The following is a 27,110-nucleotide window of genomic DNA, read 5'->3' as shown; positions in this document are numbered from 1 at the left end:
GCAGATCACGTAGTAGGTAGTAAATGATATTAAACAGAAGCTTACCAATATTTTTTCTGTAATGAGAAGAAAATGACATAGTAAGCCAGTATGACTTGATTTCTTTTGAGACCACTTCTAAGTTTACAAAAAGCCACAAGTCAAGAGGTAGACCAGTTGGAGAAGGTGACTGAGTGGTGTCTTTGAATATGCAGTCCCTCCTTTGAGTGCTGGGAATAAGTGATTTTTTTTCCCCCATTTGTTTTTTCATGATTCTGAAACCCACAGTAGTATCACCTTGCCGCCAAATATCTTCATATTATGTAATCATTTTTGACAAGGCATCAACAGAGCTTCAAGGAACCGTGAAGTCTTACTGCCCCTCTGCTTCCCAATCACCTGGTCTTTCTGGGAGCTGAAACCTGTCCCCATGGTGAGCTCTGTAGCACAAGGTGGCTCTGGTATATTGGGATCACCTCATCCCTCATATACCTGAGAGATGATACTACCCACACTGGTAGAGCTCTCATTCTCACACAGTCCTCTTCCAGGACTTCCCAGTCCTCTTGTCTCCACATCCTCAGCAGTTGTGCCCTGTTTGAACGCTTTGCTCATTTGAATTGGGAAGAGGAAAGCGTGACAGCCCTGCTGCAACTATTCTAGTTTCTTTCCTCTGAGATGGAGATGTGCAGATAGCGCTGTCTTGGCACTGAAGAGATGCTAGCAAGTTGTGGGAGCGCTGAGCCAGAAGCAGCCCTGTGTGGGACATGCAGCTGTCACAGAGAGCACAAGAGTCATCCTGAGAATAGCACAGAAATATTGGTACATGCAATTGTAGCATCATTTGGTCTTGTTTATAGTTGGAATGGCGATGCAGGTATCGGTACACCGCACGTTGCTGACACGAGGAGGAGCAGCTCCAATGGTCTTTGTGGGATGCAGCATATTTTTACCCTTGCCCTGTTCTTAAACATTTCAGCTGACTAGATGGGATGTGTAAATAGAGTTTTATTTCCACCGCTGTCTGTCCCTCCTTCTCCTGTTGAAGCTCCAGGAGCAATCCATGAGTTGCTAACATGCTTACAGGAGCAAGGAGAGAAAGTGAGGGGGGGACCTACCATTTTTATTTCAACTTTACTAGAATAAACATACATCCGTTTCACATTACGGTTAAAAGTAAGATGCCAGGTTCCTTCTCCTCTTCCTCCCTCTTGCCGCCATGTTCGTTAACATTAAGTAAAATAAAAAGTAAAATAAGGAACCAGTTTGCCAATGCTTTACTCTGTATTACTTAGAGAATACAATGATTCTGTACAGTTGAAATGTGTATTTTCAGTGTTAAGATGAAAAAATATGCTTAAAAATTGTTAAGAGGTTTGAGATTTTGGAAGGTAATGTAGTTGTTCTTTTCAACTGTTGTCAGAAGAGGACCATAACTAAATTAAAGGAAATAAACACATTTTCTTAGATAATTAGCAAGAAGACTTGGAGGAGAGTTGTGTCTAGGGTTGCATTTTTTTCTGGCAGATATATATATATATATATATATATATAATTTTTTTTCCCCTCAAGGCACAGGAGATAGGCTTACATGGAGCAGGTGCATAATAAACACAAGGGAATTCTCTTTAAATGCAAATGTGGTTGTGTAGTAGATTTATATGCACAACGGAACAATTGGAAACATTAAAATAGAACATATGCATCAGATACCTTATTGATTTAAAGTCTCAAGAGAGGTTTTTAACTGAGGGGGAAAAAGCAATCTATCAATTATTGTAGTAGCAATATCACCAGCTGCTTACCTGTCTTAAGTTGTAATTTCATCTTCTAAGACAAAGTTGCAGTTCCAAGTGCTTCACTGGTATGAAGATTTTACAGTTAGCAAAGAGAAGAAAAGTACAATTTAGGTTTCACAGTTTGGTTGTTGGGATAATCCTTTATTAGACATATTTTCTTGTATTTTAAGGAGCATTTATAGAAGTTTATTTGGAAAATGAATATGGTGGATTTGCAGTTTTTATAAAGAGTAATTGAATAGCACTTGAAAGTGTGTTTGTTTTTCTAGCCAAAATGTAACATTAGGTTTGTAAGGTTTGCTCTAAGCATTTCCTTTGCTGTTCCGTTTCCTCCCCAGTTCTTGTTTGCCATCAAAATGCTGGCATTATTTTTTCTTTGTTTAAACGGGAGAAAAAGACATTGTCTCACTTATCTTTTAAGTTCAATACAATGTATTACATGACCTCTACTACTGGATAATCCCCCCTCCTTCCCACGTGCATGCACGCGCGCACACACACACGCACAAACACCATCTGTATTATTGTTATTCTATCGATCTGGAATTTACCCTCTGAAATGAAATTTACCCTCAGGAGCGTAACACTTCCCTTCAACTCCCCCATTTTAGCAAACTTGTTTACATCTGTGAGTAAAAATTAGGCTGTGCTGCATAGCTTTCTCACACGTGCATGACAGCACTACATACCAGATTATGTGTGGTAGTTATGTTGCTCCACAGGTTATTCACCCATGTAATTCTTTTGCAGGATCTAGCCATAATGGCTGGCATTTTTCTTAAATAATGGGGAGATACATTAAACTACCCAGTCTAAAAAAAATATAACTGCTGGTGTATTTATGCCTGCAGGTACACGTCTCGTGTTCTCTTGTATTAAAATACAACTTGTTGTATGATAGCTTTTTGTAAATATTCTGCCTTTAGTATGCTACCCTGGGAGTTCCAGTTGTAGTCACAGTAGTAAACTTATGAAGAGTGTAAGAATTACTTTTGAATTGGCTCAAGATTTTCAATATTAAAGTTACCATCATGGCGAGAGATTTAGTAGAATATACGTAAATGCGGTCTATAAACTTTTTAATGCTTTTTTACATTTTTTAAAAGGAAAACAAAACTGGGAAATGTAGTGCATTCAGAAGCAAAAGAGTGCTAGCAAGGTGAACGGACCCCATATATTCTTTGACCCACACTTCTGTTGTGCTTAGACTAAGTATACTCAATGGATTTTTTTTTTCTCCTCTTGTACATTCTGATAGTCTTAAGGTATGTGCTTTAATTATGTTGAGTACTAGGATTGTATCGTTTTGGAAATTCATATTTTGAGCACTGGATAAAGCACAATATTTGTGCGTGTTGCTAGGACATGGGCAGAAACTTATCTTGAGTTACAAAATGGAATCACCAGGAAATGAAGATATACTTACATCATTAATTATTTGCTTTTTATTAACCTAAACCAGATTTTAAATTAGAGGTAAGGGAATTTTATAGTGGCTAAATGTAAGCAATTGTGACTAAGTACTGTAATCGTTGAACTCCATGAATGCTTTTCACTTTGTATCTGTAGGATCGTGGTTGCCTGGACCCCTTGGCCAGCATTGTTCTTGTTTCAGTTAACGGGCATTCTGGTGGTAGATGCGAATAAAGAGAGGCAATGCTTCTGCAAAACAAGCAACGGGTTAGGAAAAGAAGGCTTCAGCCATTCACTGTCCTTTTGAATATGATACATTCTGCAACATCTTGATGCAAGATTTGCTTAAAGCAATTTGATAGGATAATTTTCAGGAGTATGAGTCTGTATTTTTCCATATGCATGCTTATAGTTATTTGTATATGGTATATTGAGTTATCCTTAGGAGAAGGAGAACTGCCTTTCAAAATCAAATTATGATAACAGTAATAGATGTTATGACTAAACAGTCCAAATCTTGGGAAAAAACACTGGCGAACTGATTAGTCACAAGTTTGAAAAGAAATGCGTTTGTGATATATTGTTACAGAGCAGATGATGCAGTTCCAAAAGTTAAAGTTAGGAAGCTGTTTATGTAGTTTAATACGTTTATGTTGGTTAATTTTCATTTAGTATAGTTAGTGTTAGTAGATCATGTTTGTATTTTTGGTAAACTGTGGTGGTACTACTTTTGGTGATATGTTGATTCTTTAATTCTAGATTTAGGGTGGCTGTTTACGAATAGCTCAATACAAAAATCCTTGAAACAGACTTTTGGGAGCACAGACATCTCAGAGGTTAATATAAAGTGGTCATTGATTGTTCAGCATTATGAATCTGCACCTGGTAAATATGACCCAAATTTACCAGTTATCTTAACCGCTCAGTAGTGTGCTTTGAAAAGCATTGATAATGCCACTTTAATGGATAGATTTTGACACTCACTGTACTTGACACCTATAGCTGTCATTCTCCAAGACTGAACGGAGATAATAATTAAACACTCACCCACCTCCTTACAGTTGTTCTTGAGGGTCAGAAATGAAGTACATTAGCAAACAGTGTAATGACAATTATATTGGGGGTTTTTTTCTGCTGTGTTCCCCAAGTGGATGAGTTAACTTATTGCCTCTCTGCACTCCCTATTAAAGCACTTGATGAATCAGGTCTTGCATGGAACGCCCTGAATAACATTTACTGAGTGTCTGGACTTTCAACTGTGATCATGTGCTGAGGTGCCCGGGTCTGAACAGCGAAGCACAGCATAACTGTGCATGCACTTAGGCTTTCTGCAGAGAGAGAGAGAAGCACAGGGTTCTTATCCCTGCTCCCAGAACCTTCTGTATTTTGCTAGCCTGCTCCTTCCCCTGGTAAATTAACCCATTCGTAATCCTGGCTGCCATGGGTAGATTGTTACTAGAATTTTAATTGTTTGGGTTAAAACTAGCTTGTATATTTTTATGTTCTCCTCTTAAGGCAGCTAAGCATGCTGAAGAACTACATTCCTTCTTGACTTGTGCTCTGGTTGCGATTTAGCAAAATGCACACAAAATTTCATTTGAGCAAATCACTTGGTGCGCACTCAGTTGAAGAATGTGCATAAATCTTTTTTTGTCGTTTGCTGGGCGAACTGATAAACCGTGGTTCAGGGGCCTCTGTTGCTTCTTTTGTTTGTCGCTCCCTGTACTCCAAACCAGCTGGCACCCTCCCACATAAGAAAATAAGTTCAGTATTGCTACTGTTTGTTCCTTGTGTGGTGCTTGGGTGTTGTGCACTGATCCCAAATTTGCCATGTGCTGAACACTTTTATACTGCTAATTTATAATTGCATCACTGATGAATGAGAGTAGAACAACAGCTGGGTATGATGTTTGCGTTTGAGAAGGTGAGGGAGGGGGATGGGGAGGCATGGCTATGCAAGAAACGGTTTTCATAGCTGTAAGGGACTTGGGTTCTTGTCTTCTCACTTTCAAGCTGATGAAAATTTGGAGGTGAAGTCCTGAACTTAAAGGACTTATCAGCTGCTGTGTCTCTGCATCTCAGTAAGTTCTGCCCCTGTTAACAACAGTAGAGAATGAAGACATTATTGATATCTTGATGTTCTTCTGAAACAACTGGCCTTGAAACAGTAGATAACTAATGTGCCTGCTTAGATTAGAATTTAGGCATACAACATTAGCGCCTCATGAAGATGAATGAGTGCCATTTACACTTTTTAACACAGTCGCCTCAAGCTGCCTGCAGAGCGTAACAGTGTCTCTTATACAGTAAAACTGTGTGAGTCGCTGTACCTGCAAATTCAGGTTAAGCTGGTCTAGCTGTGTTAATCCCCACGGAAAAGGCCAATGCTTGTTATGGTGTTCTCCAGGAATACGAAGAAAACCGCCTTGTGCGGGGAGAGGAATTAGCCCATCTGATACAGTTTACTAAAATGGACGCTCCCTCAAGCATATGTTCCTCATCAGGTCCCCCATATGCTTTGCACGTATGTTCCAAAGCTCTTCTATTTGCAAATACAGTTTTTAGATGACTGAAGCTACAGTAGCACTATTCTCTGGAAGTGTGCACTGCAGTTGAGAGGTGTGATTGCAGCACATGTGGACAGATCTATACTGGTTTTAATCTGTAAGTGATGTGAAGACATGTCAACCTAGACTGGAGCGGGCTGTCCAAGCCTGTTGGACAGATTGTTAAGCCATGCTGAGGTCAGCTTTCATCTGTCTTCACTGCTATTTTTAACTGTGCTATCTAGATTAGCATGAACATGGAGATTCTTACGTGTGCTGAACTCAATTCATGACTGCTCCTCTACTGTGTTGCTTGTAGAAGATCTGTTTCTGGGGGTGCTTCTCTTGTTCCTTGCACTGAGATGATCTAGTTTCCTTTTCCAAGGAGCTTAGTTGTTTATGGTGGAATTTGTCATCTCCCCTTTGTATGGAATTACAGAAAGGGTGCCAGAGCGTAGGAGAGATTTCTGGCCGTTTCCCATTGCCAAATCCATGTTATAATCTCTATTACCGGTTTGATTATTTAGCTCAGCCTTACAGAACCTCCAAACTCAGACCACAGATTTTTACAAGAGCGAAAATCCAGGTAAGAGTCTGCATTGACTGAGCAATGTTATAAAGCTAGCATTTTTAAATGACTTTTGAATTTAGAGCAGAATTATGTGAAAAAATTTGTGGAATTATGTGAAAAATATCAGAAAGGGCAGTAATGTGGCTACTTGTGAGTTTGTGAATTATAAAACATATTTGTTAAATAGGAAACATAGCTCAACTTTATTAAAGGACTTGTATTTATTTTTAAGAAAGTTATCATGTTCCCCCCCCCCCCCCACGTTTCACTGCTAAGAGCTTTCCTTGATTTTGTTTTTTTGTTTGGTAGTGGATGTAGTAAGGGTTATTTTGCTTTGTTAGTCAGACATATTTTGCTTTGCTGTTACAGCAGCAAGTACACTTCCAATCAGCTTTTAGTATTTTTTTTATTTGGAAAGATGCTTTCCCCTCCTCATTTAAAAAAACAAACAAACAAACAGCGAAGCTAATCTGTATCTAAGGATATAGCCTGAAAAGATTTGTTGAGTGTCGGAATCCTTTACTGTGCAATTTTCATGTTATTTAACAAAGACAAGGCAGAAAAATGGCTTAGAAAATGAAGTTAGAGCATAAAAAGATGAATTCATGCAAGTGCTTTTATGCCACAAAAATACATCACATAAATGTGATTATTTTCAAACAAAGAATACCAAATAGACTATAGCAAGGCATATGTTTCTGTGACGTAAGACATCTTGTAGTACAAGAAGGTGAAGCTGAGCTTTTCAGCCTGGTGGAATGTTGCAGCTTACTTATCTGCCAGGCAAATATTTTGTCTCTAGATAAATGATTGAACAGAAATAGATAAAATATTCCCTCATCTTTCCTTAAACTGTTCTTTAAAGAAGTATTTCTTATGATTGAGCTTGACACCCTCCTGAGGAAAAAGAACAGCCTTGGTGTATTGGATGGAGCACAAAGAACGCAGTTATATAGCTGCAAAGCTATAGGTTATCTTGAATAAGTTATCTAACCTTTTCATTTATTCACCTATAAAATAAAGAGAAAAGATATTAGAAAGCTGAGGTAGCAGAAACTTTAATAGCAACATCCTTTTTAAATGTGGAGACCTAACAGTGCCTAATGCTTTTCATCATAAAAAAGATTCAGCCCTTTCTTAAACAGCTCCAGCACCTTCACAGTTGGAAGCACATAACTGGCAAAACATTTTGAAGTCCATTATGTTATTTTCCACCTTTTTTGCATATAGATTCTCTGGGAAATTTCTTTTGTTGGATATGGGACAATTTTCTTTGATTCATTAAAATCCATGGTCTTCAGACTTAGATTTGCAGAGATTACCTCCCCTTGTGTACTTAGCCTTCCCTGGGGGCCTGCTGTAATGTTACAGGAGCTCCCCCACAGGACTCTCCTCTAGACTGAAAGCTGGTTATACGCTGGAAGTGGAGAACTCACTGTGTCTTGTTGCTGATCAAACTGTTGAAGAAAACCAGCTACCATCAGAAGTAACATAAGTACTTTAAAAGATTGTTGTGATGGTTATGAGGTCAGGTACTCTTAAATTAAAAAATGGGTGAGGTATAGTTTACCATGCAACTTTATGCTATCCTTACTCTTGCCCTTTCTGGCAGGTTGGGTTGTGGTCCGGGATGTTTAGCAGATGTCCTTGACTCATCTGCAAATGGTTCTAGAAGGCACATAGGTAACAGTAAGTAACACTGGGAAGAGGAAAAAATGACATTGTAATTAATACAGGCAAGGCAACGTTGACCAGCTAATATCCCAGCCTCTGTGATGGTGTTCTTGTATGATACTAGGCAAGCAACCCAAATCATTGTGTGGTGGGTATCTACAAAAACTGTATACTTTCACGTTTGGGGTGCTTAATCTGATGTGCAGAAGAAAGGAACGCTCATATCTGCAACTGGAGTCAGTGAAAGCTGACTTGCACTCCTGGCAGTAATTGATAGGGTCTGGAGATACAGACAGATATGCAGGTGCCCTCATTTGCTATTTCGAACTCTCCCACTTCTACTGTGCAATTTGGTGGCTTCATGCAAATTCCTATGTCTCTGTTTCCATTTTCCAAATGGGGATAATAATACTTTCTCATCTTGTAATGGAGTTTATGAATGAATTAATGAATGGTTGTGAGACACCCAGACAATACTGATTGAGCATCCTTGAAAAAAGCAGTGAAGAAATAAATGATTTTCCATTCGGTGTACGGCTTACACAGACTAAAATAAATAATACAAGCTAGCTAAATGTGAGATGGGGGGGAGGAAAAAAAAATACAAAAGCCAGAATTAGCAACCTAATTTTCTAAGTAGTATTGATTATGCCCTGCATGAGGCAGGGATCCTTTTGTAAAACGCTAAAATGCAGTCATGCAATTAGATTCTGTAGCAAAAGGAATGTGAACAAAGGGAAGTCCCGTATTTATAAATCTTATAACTTTCTAGTGTTTGATCTAGTAACATTTATTTCTTTAACAGGGTTTCAGAAATGTAATTTACTATTTGTAAAGTGTTTTAAGAATCTCTAAGACAAGACATTGCAAAATCACAGCTTAAAATAATATTATTGCTTCTATAGTTAGTATTTCCACCACCAGTCTCATCCCATCCTTTGGTTAGACCATTACCATCTGTACCACTAAGTGCTAATAGTGAGTCATATATGCTGCCTATATTGTTTAAAACAAATAGTATTGGTATCAACTTAGCAGTACTTTATGTGGTATTGTATTATGTAGGTGCAGAATTTCAGTTGCAGTCTATTTCTAATTTCTGTAATTATAAAGAAGATGACAGTTTCAGAAGTCCACATTCTGATCTCAGTGTCACAGGTGTAAATCAGGAATAATTTGACTGTTTGTCACTAAATTTTCCAATTTCCACCAAACTTTGACTGAAAACAAAAGTTCTTGCTATCTTTTTTTGACAATGTTTAAATTTACCATAGTTTACGCTGTTTAACTTTAAAGAATTATAGCAAAAAGCATCATAGGTTTTGTCTATAGAGCAAGATTTGAGAAAAGGTCACTTGTTTGTCCTTTCTTCATTTTAAATTTATCAAAATAAAGATATTTGCACAGATGTTAATGGTCAAGTGCCAGGACAAATTATGAAAAAAAAGTGAATATTTTAATTTGCAGTAAAATTGGTTAAATGCATTTTAATAGTATTCATTCATTTAAAAGTATATATCTGTAATAATACATGTATGCAACCAAATTTATGTAATTCATTAAGTAGTCTCAAATGAAAGTGGGCTGGTCTGCGTGACAAGGAAAGTGAGTTTTTATGAAAGAACTTTTAAGTTCAAGTTATGTTTCTTTGGCCCATGGCCACAATATGCTTAGACATATGCTCTTTATAATGTGCCCTGCCTGAGGCTAACTCACTCTGTATAAAAATCTATTGCTGGTTACTCACCAGTGTCCCAGATCCCGAGTGTAAGTACAACTTACTTCACATCATTAAGAGGTTTCACCTTGACATTTGGAATACTTTGATTTGTATCCTTTTATACTTTGCTTGTTAGAATTCGTCCATTGAACAATCTAGCAAATCTCGATGTGCAAACGGTGAGGCAGCAGACGGGATTATCCAAAGGTTAAAAAAAGGCCGGGGGGGGGGGGAGGGTGAAGACTTGATAATAGAATATTGAAGACAGAATAGGAAAATGGTTCAGCCCTGGTCGTGTTGAGGGGAAATAGTTCTTTCCTGTGTGAGTAGGGAGATGCAAGATTTTACACAAGTGGTGGATACAGTTGACATATTGTGACCCTTGCAGGGAGTGTTAGTTGCATAAGACTTTTCCCCTGAATTTGTAATTAAAGCTAACATGAAGCAAAAAGTCGTCATGGGACTAAGTGCGGTGTATATATGTTTTGGCAAGCAAATGTAAATGAGGCAAGTTCTAAATTACTAACTTTTCGTACAGTATTTGAATGTTATAAACTTAAGAGAATGCCATTTGGCTTTAGTTCTTTCCCAAGATATTTCTAAAAGTAATTGCACAAACCACTGTGGGATTACCAGGTGTTGAAATTCTAATGGATGATTATTGAATTTGGGTTGAGAAATTTAAATGAGAAAATGAAAGATGCAGGGAAGTGTTTGAAAGATGCCTTTTTCTGATCTTAAAAACCAAAAAAGAAAACATGACCTAACTGATGCTATCATTATTCAAAATATGTTGAGCAAAGATATCTCAGATTACTTAATCTGAAACAAAAATTATAAGTGAAATGTGTTCTTCAGCGAAACAAGAAGCTTAGGAAGATTTATGGGGCTGGTATACTGACTAAATTAATTCCCCTTTTTTCTCTGATCAGTGCCAGTGTAGGAGATAAGGCTAATAAGAGCATTACGTGGCATTAAGGAAACAGACCAAAGCAAGGGTTTGAGCACTATATTCACAAACCAGCGCTGTTCAAATGCTGTGATTTAATTTAGCTGGTTTTACTGTGAGTAGATGCCTCTACTGAAGGATCACTGCCCTCATGGTGCTGTCATTGATTCAGCGGAAAAGCGAGAGACCTCAGTTTCTGATTTGAAATGAGAGTGCAGTGAGTCACATCTGCTTTATTAGAGACCTTGACACAGAATTCCTCACCTCCTTCCAAACCGACGCACGGTTTGGAAAGACTGAGCTCTGCTATGCTTGATTTCATCCTAGCATAAGTGCTGGAGCTTACATTAGTAGCGGTAGTTGCAGTAAGCCCTTTGCTGCTCTGTCTTATTTTGGGGCCAAGTATCTGGTTCCTTGTGGATGCCATTACTAGGGTGTATTATTTTTGGATTCCTACACAAGAACTAGGGTACCAAAAGAAAGCATCTTTTTTTTGTTTCCATAGTTCATGAACTTGTAGCAGTGCTACAGATGTTGAGTATTCCTTATCTTTGCCAAAATACTTTAGAAGTTGTGAAAACTCTGTTACAGTACTTTTCAAATTGTACCTGGAGTAAACTGTGGTTAAAGCAAAATAATGTGCATGTCCATATGCATCAGTTTCTTCTCAAGCTGATTGGAAATGATACATAACCATTAATTTTCTGTGTTATATTTGATTCTCCTGAGAATTCATATTTCTGAGTTCTTGCTCTAGTAAATACAAGTGTAGTGTGTACACTCACGCACACCTTCTCAAGTGACGTTATCTTTACTTTGGTAAAGTTTTAGGTTATTTTTTAGGTGCATGGGCTGTGTACTTTCAGCAGTATTTGGGATAAAATGTTTGAATTTTTGTTTTCTTGTACATTCTCCATGCAGGACAAGTAGTGATTATTGTTTTGACTAACGGTTTATAGTGGAATCACATTGTAATAATTGATGGGAAATGTGTATATGTGAAGCAAGGCTTTGTTAGAATTCAAATAGTTAATTCCCTCTTATTTGACAGTGTAATTAAATAGCTGTACAAGGCTATCTTGTTTCTTTGCTTACACAAGCAGGATACAGACCATGTCAAGTAATTTAGGAGCACTGTAAGCTGATCTCCCAATTGTCATTTAGTACTTTGCCTCCTGAATTAAGGAAAAGGAATAAGCACTGGCTTTAATGTGGAGTGCACTGTATTTCAGTCACTAGTATTCTCTGAAATAATAAAGTGAACTGCAAATAATCTTGACGTGAAATAGCACAGCGTTTTATGTCTCTCTTTCAGTGGTCCAAGCAACCATGACTTGATCGGTTTAAGTCTTTGGTTTGGTCTCAAATCAAAGTTTAATGGAGGATTTACAGAACTGTTGGATAGCACTAGTACTTGTACGTGATTGATGCAGTGTTCTATATATATTTTACAGTTCGGCATTATAAATTATTTGGTGTTGTAGTATTAAAAACAGATGACAACCTATAGCTGTACTATTACATATGCACAGAAGATGGATGTGTACCCATATATACTGTCTGTATTTGTGATTGTTGAACCTCTCTATACTGTATTAAAATGTATTATTCATTTCTGCCAACAAACATGAGTCAGTGGAAAATAATGGGCGCAATCATTTGAAAAATGCGCATTCACAATTTGCCTGTATTCATCTCAAAGTTCAGGCTGCAGATGTGTAACCATTCATTTTACTATTCTCAGTGATGCGTGTCAGCCTCCTTAGGATTCACATTTATGAATTTCCTGCATTGTTATTGATATTTAAAGTAGACCAGATAGGTGACATGAAATACAGTTTGTGTTTTACTGATATAAGAGGGAGCTGTAAAAAAAAAAAAAAAAAAAAAAAAATCAACACTCAATCTGCTTTTGTTAGTTCAGCTGCTGTATGTTCATTTGTAAAGTCAGAAATTTAGTTTGCAGTGGTTGACTTCTAGTAATCACAGCTCTCATTGTATGTGTGTTTTCTCCAAAGGAGTCACACTTTGCAATAAAGTGGTGGGGTTTTTTTTGTTTTGGCTTTTTTTTCCCTAAAGTTCTGCAGGAAGTAGAGAAAGAAGATGGGTATCTTTTAAGTTTACTTTGCTAAGCAAGATTTTCAGGTCAGAGTTCACATTGCTAAAATCACTGAAGTAGATTTGTTAATTTGTGATGTTCCTACTCAATCATAATTTTCCAGGGAAAGTTTTGTCATACGCAATCTCTTGATCTGTATATGAACGTATTATTTTAACCTAGGTTTAGTGTTGTAATTAAATTACTGATATTTGGAACAAATGTACTTGAAGACTTCTTTGGGTAGCTCTGTTTAAGAAAATATTTTTATAACATATAGGAGGTACAATGGACTAGTTACTAGCTGTCCAATTTAAACAAGAGACTTTTGTACATTAATTACTCCAAAATATGTTAATGGCAGAGTTCCCACTGTTATGCATGTTCTATTTTATTAGTGATTGATCCAGATTGTGCTTCTAGTCTAATTTATTCCTATTCATAGCTTGATAGGAAATCTAATTATTTCTTTCCTTGGTCTAGTTGTTTTTGTTTAATTTTAGTCCATTCATTGATCTCATATCCTTCATGTATTTTCACCGCTTTAAGCAAAGGATTAAAAAAAAAAAAACTTCCCAAGGTGATTCTTAACAGAGCTGCTCTCTACATGTTGTTGAGGTCTTGCAGTTTCAGAGCTTGCTTTATTGGGACAGTGCAATGTGATTAAACCTAAATTCAATCTTACGATAACTTGCATAAAAAAGGATTGCAGTATCAAGTCATTGCTGTGATTTTGGCTCCTGAAACAGAAAGTTGGGATGCAAGAAGAAGTATTTTTTTCTTCTTTTTTAATTTTAAAAACATACAAAGATTGAGTATTCTGATGGGGAAGAAAGTGAAAACAGTATTTTAACTACAAGTATAGTGTAATATAACGTTCCCTAAGTATATTCTAGATTTGCAACTGCAATGTGAAAAATATAAGTTTCACCAGCACCAACAGACCAAAAAAAAAAAAAAACTTTTCCCCTAAATGGAGTGGTTTAAACCAGACAGGATGCTTGAAAAATTACAGCATTTACAAAAGTTTCTAGAAAAATTTGCAAATCATAATCTTTTCTAGAAGTGGGGCTTCCAGATGGCAGCATAATACGTAATCTGCTTTGAGGCAAATGGCTTCCATAAAACTGAAAAAATAGTCAATATTGTATTTACTTCACCATAATTCCGCAGAGGGAAGAGAGTCATTCCCTTTCTAGCTCTGAAAACTAAATTTAGTGTATATTAATAAAAAGATAGTCGTCTTTTTTTTTTTTTTCTTTTTTCTATTGCATCCCTCACTCACACCCTGTGGAATACTCCAAAGTGCCCTGTCCTGGCTGAGAGAGATGTTGATTTGGAGCCAGTGCAGCTAATGCCAGAACTGCTACTTCATTCCTTGGCAAAAATGCAAGGATAATCAGTGCCTACTCTCTCCTAGACTCAGAGGTAGCTTTTCAAAGATCTGAACTGGGAAATGCACACATCTCGCAACTTCTGTGGTCTCAATTCTCCACCCCTGCGTTCAATTCTTAAGATTTATTGACTTGACGGCACTGTTCTTCAGTCCAGTGAGTGAATCTCGGCTACTTTAGCAGCCAGTCCTTTTTAGCTGTTCAGTGTGTATCTGAGGTTTAGGCTCTGTAGCACAGAAGACAGTGCATGATATTCAATAGAACTACTTGTTATGTGCATTCCTGTTTTCCTTATACACAAACACACAAAAACAGATGGATCTTAATTAGATCCAGTTTCCTGAGCGTAGAAATAACTGCTTAAATGGTCCTGCTATGTTTTTAGAGAATTTGCACAAGTCTTAACTAACTTTCAGGCAAATGGGAAGTCGAGTTACCTTACGGAAGAGAATGTGATTTAGTAAGTATTTTGCTGATGGGCTCTATTACTGTTTGAATCTGTCAATTAGAAGGGCACATTATTGTCTTTAACATTTATGGTTCTACAGATGTGCCTAATCTCTTATGGAAACTCTCCCATAAGACCCTTAGTAGTAATGGGATTTCTTTGTGTGAATCTACAGTCAAGTAGTCCCTTTAGTGGGATTGGGGTAATCTCTGAATTTTAACTTGTGTGCTCCGATACTGACCTGAGATGCATATGAAGCAAACTGCTTTTTTATGGTATATTAAATATGAAACTATTGCAGTTTGGTCATGAAGTAAGTAGTTTCACATCAGAACTCCATCTGAAGTTGGCATAAAACACCTGACCAGACAGTTTCATTGAGAGTTTTTCTATCTGGAGACCTTGTTAAAATCTTGTTGCCAACTACTGAACCACCTACTTTGAAAAAAACTAGTCATCTCTAGCATGATTTCACAAGAATATCTTTATATACTAAATACAAAAGCACAACCTGAGTTATAGGAAACAATTCTGTGTTCTATTGTCTTCATAGATACTAATTTTCTTTTGTAGTTATGTTAATAAATATAATAGCTTTTTTATTATTATTTTTGTGGTACTGAATTGGTCTGAACTGGATGGATTTGTTCTTTCAAACTGCATACTGTCTTTCGCAGTGATGTCTAGATTCATCCCACTTAACTGAGATGCCTAAGGTAGATCTCATGTATGGTTTCTGTGTCACGGATACCTACAAATAGATGGACACCATGAGCAAACAGTCTATCCCACTCAAAATCTGAATTATCTATGGATGCCTGCCTCTTTGCATTTACTATAGAACAAACCTACTGTGATTAGCTTCCTCACGTAGACTTCCCAGCTGCCTAAAGTGAGGTGGAGTGAATTCATGCCAAGGGTTCCCATGGTACTTTGATTTTGCTTATTAAGGTGTACGTTTTTGTAAGAGTTCAAGCTGTTGTACCTAGTAGTACTTCCTAGCTCATCTTGTAGATGAGTTGTATACCCACCCAGCTTCTAAGTCCGCATGAGGGAAAGACCCAGGCTCCTGCGCCGCCTCCCACAGTGGCTGGCTGCTGTGGACAAAAAGCCCTAGTGTATGGGCAGGAAGGACGCAGTGTTGAGCTCTAGCCAGTTCCCTGGAGGAGTTAGGGAGAGCTAACTTCACAGAATAGCCTTCAGTTCTTCCATCAGGGGACTGCTCCCACCAGGCAAAAGAAGGAAAACTTGTGTGGCTTGCGATTGCTACTCGGTCCCGGGTTTTACAGGGAAAAATAGGTCATGTCTAGTGCAGAGGTACTAAAATGATCATCTTTCCCCACGGTTCATCTGATCGGTCTGTTTTTGTATAGTGCGGTTTCTCAAAGATAAAGAGCCTCCTCTTTCTGCTGTTTCGCCTTCTGTTCCTAGCTGAGTTAAAAGATTTGGTTAAAAGAGTAGAGGGTTAATTATGTGGCCGTAGAAGTGTGGTAGTTCTTAATGTATATCATTGTAAATCTCGCTATTAGGTTGCATATGCCTCATGTATGTGTGATCCAGGTCTTCCTTTGCTTCCATGTCCTTTTCTGCAAATCCACAGAGGATGTTACTGCTGCAAAACTCACTTTTCACATCTGCACCTGTGACAATGCTGGACTTCTGAGTATTTGAACAGCCACTGTTTTAAGTGACTACAATTCTTCATAAACTGTCAGAACATTCAGAACTTTGCTGGTAGAGAAATTATGTTGGGCCCAGAATCTCAGGAAGATTCAGAATTCATTTGCCTGTGTTACTCTTCTCTAAATCCAACATAAATCACTTTAAAGCAAACCTTGCAAAATATATATCTGAGTAACAACCTATTCAGTCCAAGATGGGTAGTGTAGTTCACATAGGGTTCTTCTATGATATTGTGACTATTCACAAGAAAGAACTGATGGTGGTGACAAGAAGGACATGAATGTTTTATGTGAGCTTGAATAGCCAAATAGCAGGAGACTGAGAGCTGCAGACTAGGTACTCTTTGCGCAGCCAGGGCTCTTCATGAATTGTAAGGCTTCATCTCCCGTCTCCTAAGAGCATTCCTAAGAACTGCAACTGACTTTTGGCTAGCAAGAGTGTACTTACTGGAAGACAAATTTGCAAGATAGTAAGCAACCTAAGATCATATACATCTGTAGCAGTTAAGTGCTGAATTGACATTGCAATCCTGAGTTCTCTTTCAAACTGTAGAATTGAAACTGCATATGAACATCCTGGACCAGATAAGGTTCCCAACTATTTTGCGATGTTTCACAATGCAAATTCTGGGATTGACAAACTTTTCTTCTGTGTTGTAGGATATATGAGCCAGGAAATCCTTGTTCCTCCCCACTTACCAGATGTAGTGTGCCCTGTACCTTGCAACAAGTGACTGGAAGAGGTTGGGGCTAGTTTAAAAGGAATAATCTCTTAAATAGTTGCAACTGTCACTAATTTGTTCTGAATGGTATTAGAGCTGTCATCTCCTGCTGGAACTGGGACAGATCCTACCTGGAGTTTTGTTGCTTGTTTCACTGTACATGTATGGGGAAAAATAGGTAGTAACAGAAATATTTCTTTGTTGGAGAATTTGAATAACTATCTTACAACGTTGCCTAGTCAACTGCATTTGTTTCCAGTAAAGCGACTACACTTGTACCTTGGTCACATGCCAAGACAGATGATGTATTTTATAGATGCGGAAAATTATGTTAATAAAACTAGAAATTATATAGTGCTACTATCCACAAACACAAAGTTCCCTATGACAATATTGTTTACTTAAAAACTAAACATTATAACATTAATGGTTAATTATGTGCCCAGATTTTAAACTAAATCTAACCAATCAGTGTTTCTGCTTACTTGTCAGTTGCGGATAACTAAATATTTGCTTGTGAAGCTAAGCTGCTGTCTGCCAAATGTTCTCAGTTAGACTTTTTTCCTCAGTAAATAGATGTATTCCCAGTTTCTCATTTTATTCTTTTACGCCCTTCTAGGACTAGAAGTAGAAATGTTACTTGTAGTTTTTAGTGGAAAAATGGAGATTGTGGTATTTGGACATACATGCTTTCAATAATTGCTGTCAACAGATTGTACTAAGCATAACAGCTGTTCCTGGTAGACCCAATAGTCATTACTACAGAAGAGTTCAAGAGTGCAGTGCAGGCTATCTCAGTGGAGGTGGAGGAGTTGGGGGAACTGGAAATGAAGATGATAGTTCAATGATGAGAGCTTTCTATATGATAAGCAACTCGGGCATATAGTTTGTGTAACTTAAATCACATTCCCTTTCAGAGCTCCTCCTGTGTGCTGTGGTTGCATAATTTTGCTTATGAAGGCCAGAGGCAAGGTAGGAAGTAGAATTTGAAATCAGCTAACGCTTGCCAGAGATCAGAGCTATCTGTTTGTAGTGCTCTTTCTTGTTGCATTGAGCTGAAATGTAGTAGCTACAGATGGAAAATTAAGCTACTGATGAGAGAAAGAACACTTAGTCTTACAAATCCATCACTTTGTAATCATCTCTGTTGTCCTTTTTTATTTTTTCGCTAAGCCGAGTCTGTTCTTCTTTATTATAAAACTGCCTAGTTCTCACTCTCCAGCTCACTATTTAGTTTGATACCTTTGCAAGTATGACTTATTCCATGTTCAGTGAAGTTTGAGTAGAATATATGAAAAATAGAATGTATCTTTTACAGTTTTGCAGGGCTCATCCTTATTAATATTTTTGATTTTCCTTACAAGTTACCTTCAAAACTTTGAAACCGATACCCGATCTTTTTCCTCCGTTTGAGGCTGGTTTTTGCACCATTCAGCTTCTTCATATACTTGAATAAGAGGCACTTGACTGTTCCTCTCAGCTGCAAACATTTCCTGTTATCCATCTCCAATTTTTCCTACTGTTGTCGCCCATGTCCCTCTATTCTGGTGATTTTCCAGACAGCAAGGCTGCTTTTTGGCTCCTTTATTTCCTTTCCATGTGTCTTTAATTAACAGTGACACCCACTGAAGTAGCTGGAGTCCTTTAGGCAGAGCACTTAAAATCTTGGGCTTTAAAGGAGTCACATGTAATGGAACAGAGGAGTCTGAATAGTTGTCTGGAGAATACAGTCCTGGATGGAAAGTAGCAGAAGTGCAAACGAAAAGTTTTTCTGACTGTTTGTGTTAATAATTTATAGTGTGGAGTCAAACCCAAGAGATAGATTTAAAATGTAGCAGTAGGACATTTGTGGTCTAGTTTTGAACTGTAGTAGCAAGTTATTGTGGCCAACAAGCATCCAAAGAGTTCAAAATACTATTGCAACGTTTTTGTGTGTGGTGAAGAAAGCAGACTGGTATAAAAGCTAATCTTACCATCTGTGATGTCTCGACGTTGAGGGTGTCAGTTACAAGTTTCTGTATGTTCATTAAAGGTCTGATTTTTCTTCACCCTCTTCTGTAGGGCTTCTGTATCTTCTGCAGCTATTTCCACCTATACAAAGTGTAAATGAGAATAAAATACCATTAGGTCAGAATGGAAGAGTTCTACATCCTCTTTGTACAAGTATAGTAAATTACCCAGTGTATAAAAGGGGACTGAATCCCCCCTGCCCCCGCCACCTTGGTATTTCCTTATCTTTATTGTCTTTTAAACACAGGATGTGAACTTACACAAATGGGAAAAGTTAGTATTGCTCCAGTGAGTGGAAGACTAGGAAGTGCGGCTGTTTATCTGTGTGGTGTACCGTTTTGGAAAAAGCAGTTAAGAGAGGAGTTGATGCATTCTTTTAGAGACAACATGCACAATAGTCCTAGCAGATTTCCAACTGTTACTCGTTCTGATTTTGGTATAGATAGATAATTGGCATAGATGATACTGGATCACAGAGCTCTTCAGTAAGGCTAGGCATGTGATTTGGCCACATATTTAGAACAGAAGTTCAAGATATTTGTTGTGTATTCATTTTTCTCTGGTTGCATTCAGAATGCTCCCATGTCTCGTGTAATCTCCTTTTCTTTTATAACTGAGTTGTCTTGTTTGATGCTAGAGGATGAAAACTTGGAAAAGTAGTAGTGAAGAAAAATATCTAGGAACTGTGGGAATCATGCTGTCCGTTTTAGATTGCAACAAGTGATCTACATCGTTCAAGTGGCAGAAATTAAAAGAACTTTTCACAATGATTATTTCTCACTTAAAAACTTGTGACTACTATATGTCCCTAATGGCTTCTAGATATTTAGCTGAATGACAGTTAGTAAAGGAGCTGTGTTGATCTGTTTGTGTTCTTTTGGACATTTCAGTCGATAGTTATAAAAAAACTGTAAGATCAATTTCAAAACCTCTTAGCAACCACATAAAAAATAACAACTTTATTGATTCTCAGATAATTGTCCTGGAAGGTATGATAGGGGTTTAACGACGCAAATGTAATGAAGTACGTTTATCAATGGATTGTGTGGTGGTTATACTGCATTAGGAGCCTACATTAAGGTCCTATCAGTGGGGAGTCTGGAGGTAAGCTTTCAGGGGCTCTGTCAGAGATTTACGAAAGTGAAGAAATCGTGCAAATAGCAGAAAAAACAAATACAGCAAAATACCTGTAGCAAAAGGCAGACGTTTCGGGGGAAATGTAAGAGCCATGTTCTCTTTATTAATCTAGCCAGTTCCTTAAAAGGATGTGAAACATAGTCTGTCATACATATGTCCTAGATTTTATAGGAGAGACTTTGTGAGAAATATTTTCTGAGCCTGCTGGGATATAGTCAGGATTATGGCAATTCCCCATAAGAACATGTGTTTACCAGCACCAGCTTCCTTTTAAAATGCTGTAAAAAGTTGCTTTCGTGAATACAGTTTTCCCCTCCCCTCCTTTTTGAACAGGCAAAACAAACAGGATATCTTGGTCATAATGAGCAGTATAATGAAATGATAAGTACATCCTAACTGCAGCTTGTTTATATAATGGTTATGCAAACAATTACTTTAAGATATGTTTCTGTTTCTGCAAAGCCTAAAAAGCTTTAAGCAATATTGTCTGGTTTTGTTCTTTTCTGTTAAAAAATACTGTTAATTTTTAAAGAAGGACACTCAAATGGAAAAGCATTGAAATCATGCCAATCTGTAAAAATCTATACAGAATGAAAAATTAGTGATCATCTCTGCATTGGCTTTATTTGTCAGTGTTGATTATTTTACATTACTAGTGTTATGAGATCCAATCAGTGTTTGAAATGGGATACATTTATAAGCTAGCAAATCCTAAAAAATAAGATCTTGGAGAAAATAGTAGTTGTTAACAAACACCCACCAGTACTGTTCTGTACGCCACACAATATGTTCAGGTACTTTTCCTGCTCTCATGTGGAATGTGCCAAACAATGAGATTTCCATTATTTCTTTAGTAGTTTATTTCACAGTATTAATAGATGTCACCGGTAAGATGTTTTCCCAACGTATATATTTTTTTCTTCTTGGAGAAAAATGCTAATTTGTCTTCTTCCTTGATGCTTATACCTTTAAAATGTTTTTAACTTGTTTGTTGCTTAGACCCTTTTTTGAGCAGGGAGTTTGGAATAGGTGATTTCTTGAGGTCCCTTCCAACCTGAACAATGCTGTGATTCTGTGATATTTTGGGTGAAAATGCTATTCTGTCTATGGGTTGTTCCTTAGGGCATATAAAGCTCTTAGAAATGTCTTTCCTGATTTTTTTTTCTCCCATCTTTTCTTTTGAGAAAGTAGTGCTTTTCTGAAAATGGATTTTATTTTGACTGAAAAAGCATTTTTAACAAATCAATGTTCAAGGTTAAAATTTATGTTCGTAAGGGCATGGTTGTAAGAGCATCCTTTTTGAAAGCATTTGAACCTTTTGTATGAGAAAATCAAATGTATTTTCATGGGGAAGATACTGACTTTTTGTAAGGAAAAAGTGACCCTTTCATACCTGAATGATAAGAACTTTTTTTTCCTTTTTTAATATTTTGTATGCCTCCAGATGACTTAATTTTAAATTTTGAAGTAGATAATTTTAAAGGGGACTTAGTGATTCTGCTGTAACAGAAATTTGAACACTAGTACACGACATGTTGAGTAGAATCACTTTGTCATGTTAGTGTCACAATGTCACAAATTTTTTAGGGGGAAGGCTGGACAAATTCATTTTGAGAGTAAGTCATAACATTATTAAATATATAATAATTGTTACATAGGGTATATAACCGTTAATATTAAATATTACGTAAAATATATATAGTCATTAAAATCATTAATTATGTTAAATGTATAATCATAGAACGGTTTAAAGGAAGAAACAGAAGCTCATTACCATTTAAAGAGCCTTTTTTAAACAAATGAAGGGAACAGCCACCCTGCCCAAATAGGGTGAGTCTTTGGCAGGAAGCAGGAGTCAGCAGCTTAGTAAGTAGAATGAAAGTAGAGATGGAAATAAGTAAAACTACAGGATATTTTCTGCGTTTGGCTAGTTTGGTGGGCTCTAACAAAAGATCGCTGAGACAAATGAACAGTGCATTGTTTCAGTTTATCTTCCCTCAGAGGTAAAATCTGCCTTTTTTATGTGGAAAATTATTCAATAATAGAAGTTATTACTTAAAGTTGCTCTGTGGCCCCTGTGTGCAGGTAGTAGAACGACATATCATAGAGGAGAGGAAAGGATGCTGCTGCGGTGCGCTCAGCAGGAACTGTATCGCTTGGCTTAATACCTCCATGAAAGCGCTGCTGTTCCCCCTGGCCCAGCTGGCAGGTGGGTGAGTAGCAGCAGCAGACTATGTTCTGGATCTTGCGCAGAAGTTAAGATTGTTAGAAGTTGAGGTAAATCACACTTCTGCATTCCTTACAGTTTATCTTGGGGTTGTGTCAAAGGCAGCAGTCGTACGTTCCACTCCACGTGTGCAGAAAATGTTCAGGACAGACATGGTCTTAAAGACCATAGAAAGAATTAGCTGGCTGGAAAAGTTTCTAGGTGTTTTCTGCTTCTGCAGTTGGCATGAAAATCTTCCTGTCTGAAAAAGTTGCCTTACAGTGTAGAGTACAATGAAGTAAGCATACTGTAGTATGAGTGTAAGGTATTTCATATTATCAGCGAATAGTCTTGTAGTAGTTTAAAGGGCATACAAACATAAATTAATCAAAACAGCAAATGAGAGGTCTTTCTTTAAACAGATAACTGACCTCTTATTTATTTGGATAGTTTCACTGAGATTACGCGGACAGTGCATTAACTTTTGTACAGTCCTTGAATCACGTATGCTGTTACAGTTTTAAAATAACAAATATTAATTTCCAACTCCAAAGGTTTCTCCTTCAAGGCTAATTAAAACAAACAAGTTTATTTTGCTACGCCCCCTTCCAAAATGCTCAAGTGCACGCGTTCTGACTTAGTGCTTTGAGCCCAATTTTCTTTATGCTAGAATCTCAAAGGAACTACAAAACTGTAGGGTGGAAAGGATGGCACTTATTAGGAGAAATTCAGTTATTCTCAGTGAGCTTATCAGATGTCTTCGTGCTGTGTTACAGCGCAAACAACTTTTCAGCTAGGCGTACCACTCAGTAGCCTGAACGTGGATTTCCTTTTGTTAGGTTGTTTTCTTTTGGGAGTGAAGAAATGAAATTAGTCTCTTCTAGTATTAGAAGTAATGCTCGTTCATGAGAGCACTAAACGGAATAATATTTAGAAAAGGAAGCAGAAGAGACTGTAGGGAAGTACCTCCTAACAGCCACATGCTCCCCAGGTGAGTAAAGTCTTAGCCACACAAGGATTAATGGCAAAGCTTTCATGTACTTTGGTGGAGCTCGATGTCATCCTTTGAGTTATACTTTGCTTTTGGAATAACTGAATTATGTGGAATTCTATTCAGGGTGCTAAAAACGCACTAGAAGACCGACTCCTAATGAGCACGCTTCGTCCTCGCTCTGTGGCTTCTGACATACAGGTTACTTACAGACTGCATATCATCTATCATTGTAATTGTTAAAAATGCTTGATGTTAACTCAAGCTACGATGAATTTTCTGTGGAGTTCATGAGGGTAGAAGGTAAAGCAAGTGAACTACACAGTATTACTTACCTCCACATGACTTCTTTAAATAATCTCTCCTAAGACTCCATAGAGTCTGAACGCAAGTTGCCTTACGGTCAAGGTTGGATAAATCTGCAATCTTGAGGCCTAGGTAGATGGCTGGGAGAGGTGTATCTCTGTTTAGCTGGAAACAGTTACATTTATTCTCATTTAAAACCAATTTTGAATGTGTATTGACTTCAGTAGGCACAGAATCGGGCTCTGTATTTGCGTCTTTCCAGGGCTGTGCATAGATTGTTTCTGTTTGCCCATAATACAGGGTTTTTCTGCAGTTAGTTTTTAAAACTAGCATCTTTTTGTTGTTGGAACACCATTGGGCTTTGTTGCATTCCCTCCTCCTGTCCTATCAGTGTAACTTGTGTAGTACTTGCGTGCTGATTAAAAGCAGCGCTTTTACTTTGACTTGCTTCAGAAGTACCATACTATTACAAATTGCTGCTGTGAACTTTTGAACTCAGGGAAACTTCTGAATAAACGTGATAACGGATAAGGTAATCCCAGTCTCAGAATTCATTCCTTCCCAGAAATAAATCATATCTTTTTTCAGTCTCACTGTTAACTTCATTTTTTTTTACAATAAATCGTTATTTCAAATTCATCTCTGCTTTTTAAAATACAAAAATAAAAAGGGGGAAGCTCAATGGGAAAGAGGAGATATTTTAAAGTTGACTGGGCAGATAATTTCCTTTGCATGATATATTTTTCTTGGCTTACATAAAAGGAAGAAAAGTAAATAAAACAAACTAGTACAAAAGAGGTGCTCAGTGAGTGAGAGAAAATCCAGACATTGAATGGGACAAGTAATAGAAACAATGTTATTTCACATAATTAGAAAAAACACTATGGGAGCCCTAGAAGGTAACAAAATTGGTTGAACAGTGTGCTGCAGGCTGCATTAGAGTATCACAAACCCTTCTATGACTTATTAGTGTCAAAACAGTGTCACAGGATGTCAGGTTGTCATCTTGTTTGAATGCACGAAGCTAGAACTGAATGCTTCAGTAGCCAACGAAGTTCAGTTTGAGCTGCAGTGTCTCACTTTACAGTCTCGAGGCATCTGTTTGAATATGTATTGATTAAACCCAAGTAATTTCCCTCTTAGAGTTAATAAAGAGAATGTAAATATAAATGAGAAGCTAGGGCTTGTACACGTAGGTATAGTAGGAAAATTATTGTTCGTGCACGTGACATAAAGATGGAGCTGCAAGCAAGCGTTCTATGCTTTTGGTGCTGTCTCCTTTTGTTCTGCATTTATGGCCTCTAGAGGTACCACCTGTATTCGATGAATAAAGATTTTTCAGTTGTTGCATGTCTTCTGCAAAGCTTCCAAAACGACCTTTTCCAAAGACTGTTGCTGCCTATTTGCGTCATGTTTATTGTTTAATTGGATTGCTCTTGTAACATGGAGCTCTGTTCATAGACAAGGACACAGGCTGTATGAAAAGCCAGACAAATACAGAGCGATGATATGATCTCTGTCTCAAAGAACATATAGTTTTTAATATGGTGCAGCATACAGCTGAACACCAGGGAGAAGTAGTGAGATGGTGTATGACAGCTGGAAAGGAAGTCGTCTTTGCCCAGACTGGCTTTGTTAGGACCCACTGCCCAAGCTGTCTTGCATACATCAGTAGTGCATCTTCACTATTTCCTAAGTATGGTAGCAGTCCTGAATACATTAGAGTACTTTCCTTACACTGCATAGCAAATAGGGTTACAAGACCAAATACGTTTTTGATAGAACTCAACTATAACAGTGCGGAATGAGGAGGAATGGAGGAACTGGATTCAAAGTCCCAGTTATTTCCAGCTGCTGACAGAAAATGTGCCTTCCTGAATTGTGGATTTTAATTGGGTGTTGAACTTTCTGCTATGTGCTAAATAGATTTAACATAATGAAAAATTACACTGTTCTGTTTGTTTGAAACTGAACAAACTTGGTTTTATGCTCTCGGTGTTTCTTATTGTTAGTCACGGAATAGAACTCAGATACTTCCCAGGTTTCAAGCATTACTTGATACTCATTTGTATTGTATACCGAAATTAAAGATGTAAAGGCTTTCCTTTCTGCCTGTGAGCTACTGTAGCATCCGATGCTCAATAAAAGGCTATAAATATATTTTACATTATATTATATATATATATAGTATATATATATATATAAAGTATATCTCAGACCTATAATTGTAAAATGTAACGTTATTCCATAATTAAAAGCTACCATCTTGGCATTCCAGGATTTAAAGCTTAAAATTTGAATATTAACTGTTGCACATGTGTGGGCCTTTTGTCAACCACTATAAAGGTATTTACAGCTGATATACTTTATATTTGATTGAAAGTTTAAGTAAATCCCCAAATATTTTGGTGTAGTAGTTTTGGGATGCCAAAAATAACATACCCCACGTGGCATTTGGCAGCCTCTTTTTTAGAGTGACAACTGAAGTATATATTTAATTGACAATTGATCTTTTATTTGTTCCTGTTGTTTATGTATCCATAAATAATTAAAATGATGCATTCTCAATTACCAGTGGTGAGTTGTTGGGTTTTTTGGGGGAGGAGGGTGTCAATAAATATTTTCCTTGTGCTCCCGTACAGGGATTCAGTCCTTTCTGTGCAGCGCTGAGACAGTTCTTGGCTGAGATACTGGATCAGACTCCTTTCTGAAGCTACTGAATTCCCTGCATCTTTGTTACAAATAGGTCACTACAATCCAGTTATGCGTTTGTACTCCACAGCTTTTTACTGAGCGAGCAGAACAAGAAACTGAACCTGCTGCTTATTTGCTTTCTGCCTGCCATACCAGTGTTCATTCACACAGGTTAATTGACAAAGAGCAAATGCTTGTCTGTATGGCCTTTCTGCTGCCTTAAGTATATGAGCGTAACTAAAATGATGGCTGTTGGCTTCACAGTGCAAGGTCAGTGGCGGGATTGGCTTAAAGCATTCCCGCTGGTCCCACATCGCGTTGTCTTCGTCTCCGCACTGCCCCACAGAAGCCCCTTGGGTTTGCTGGCACGATTGCTTGCAAGGCTGTGCTGAGGCACATCAGAGGCTTGGTCTAGTTTGAAGAACCCTGTGAAAGGTATTTTACCTGTGAGTAATGCACATCATCAGGTTACAGGGGACTTTTGCTTTGCAGAAATTCTTACTTGTTTCCTGTACCTAGTATGTTGTTGCTTTCTTTTCCCTTTTACTGTGAATTACTTTCTTTGCTCTTTGTTTCTCCATTCATCTAATTGTATTTTATATTTGTCAATAACAGGATTTCAGTTCAGAGACATCAGTTTTAGCTGGGAAGAATGGTAGCAAAGGAAATGCTATGTTTTGGAAAAACAGAGCTCATGTTTAAAAAGAAAGAAGATTTCTTTTGTTTTGCTTTGTTTTACAATCTAATCATTGTTTAGTATCTGTTACAATA

General features: G+C 37.5%; 1 protein-coding gene across 9 annotated transcripts in view; it reads left to right on the top strand.

The window, feature by feature from the left end:
- The window catches only part of LOC138064414 (synphilin-1-like), a 112,815-nt gene that overhangs the window by 33,069 nt on the left and 52,636 nt on the right, over positions 1-27,110 (top strand). The window contains exon 2 of one of the 9 annotated variants that reach the window (XM_068926934.1): positions 17,913-17,967. The exons of the other annotated variants lie outside the window; for them this stretch is intronic. The gene's annotated coding sequence lies outside the window, so the exon portion shown is untranslated. The remainder of the gene's footprint in view (positions 1-17,912; positions 17,968-27,110) is intronic. 9 annotated transcript variants of the gene reach the window in all.

Source organism: Struthio camelus, chromosome Z, assembly GCF_040807025.1.
Source record: "Struthio camelus isolate bStrCam1 chromosome Z, bStrCam1.hap1, whole genome shotgun sequence".
Classification (NCBI taxonomy): Eukaryota; Metazoa; Chordata; class Aves; order Struthioniformes; family Struthionidae; genus Struthio; species Struthio camelus.
This window is presented reverse-complemented; position numbering and strand designations above follow the sequence as displayed.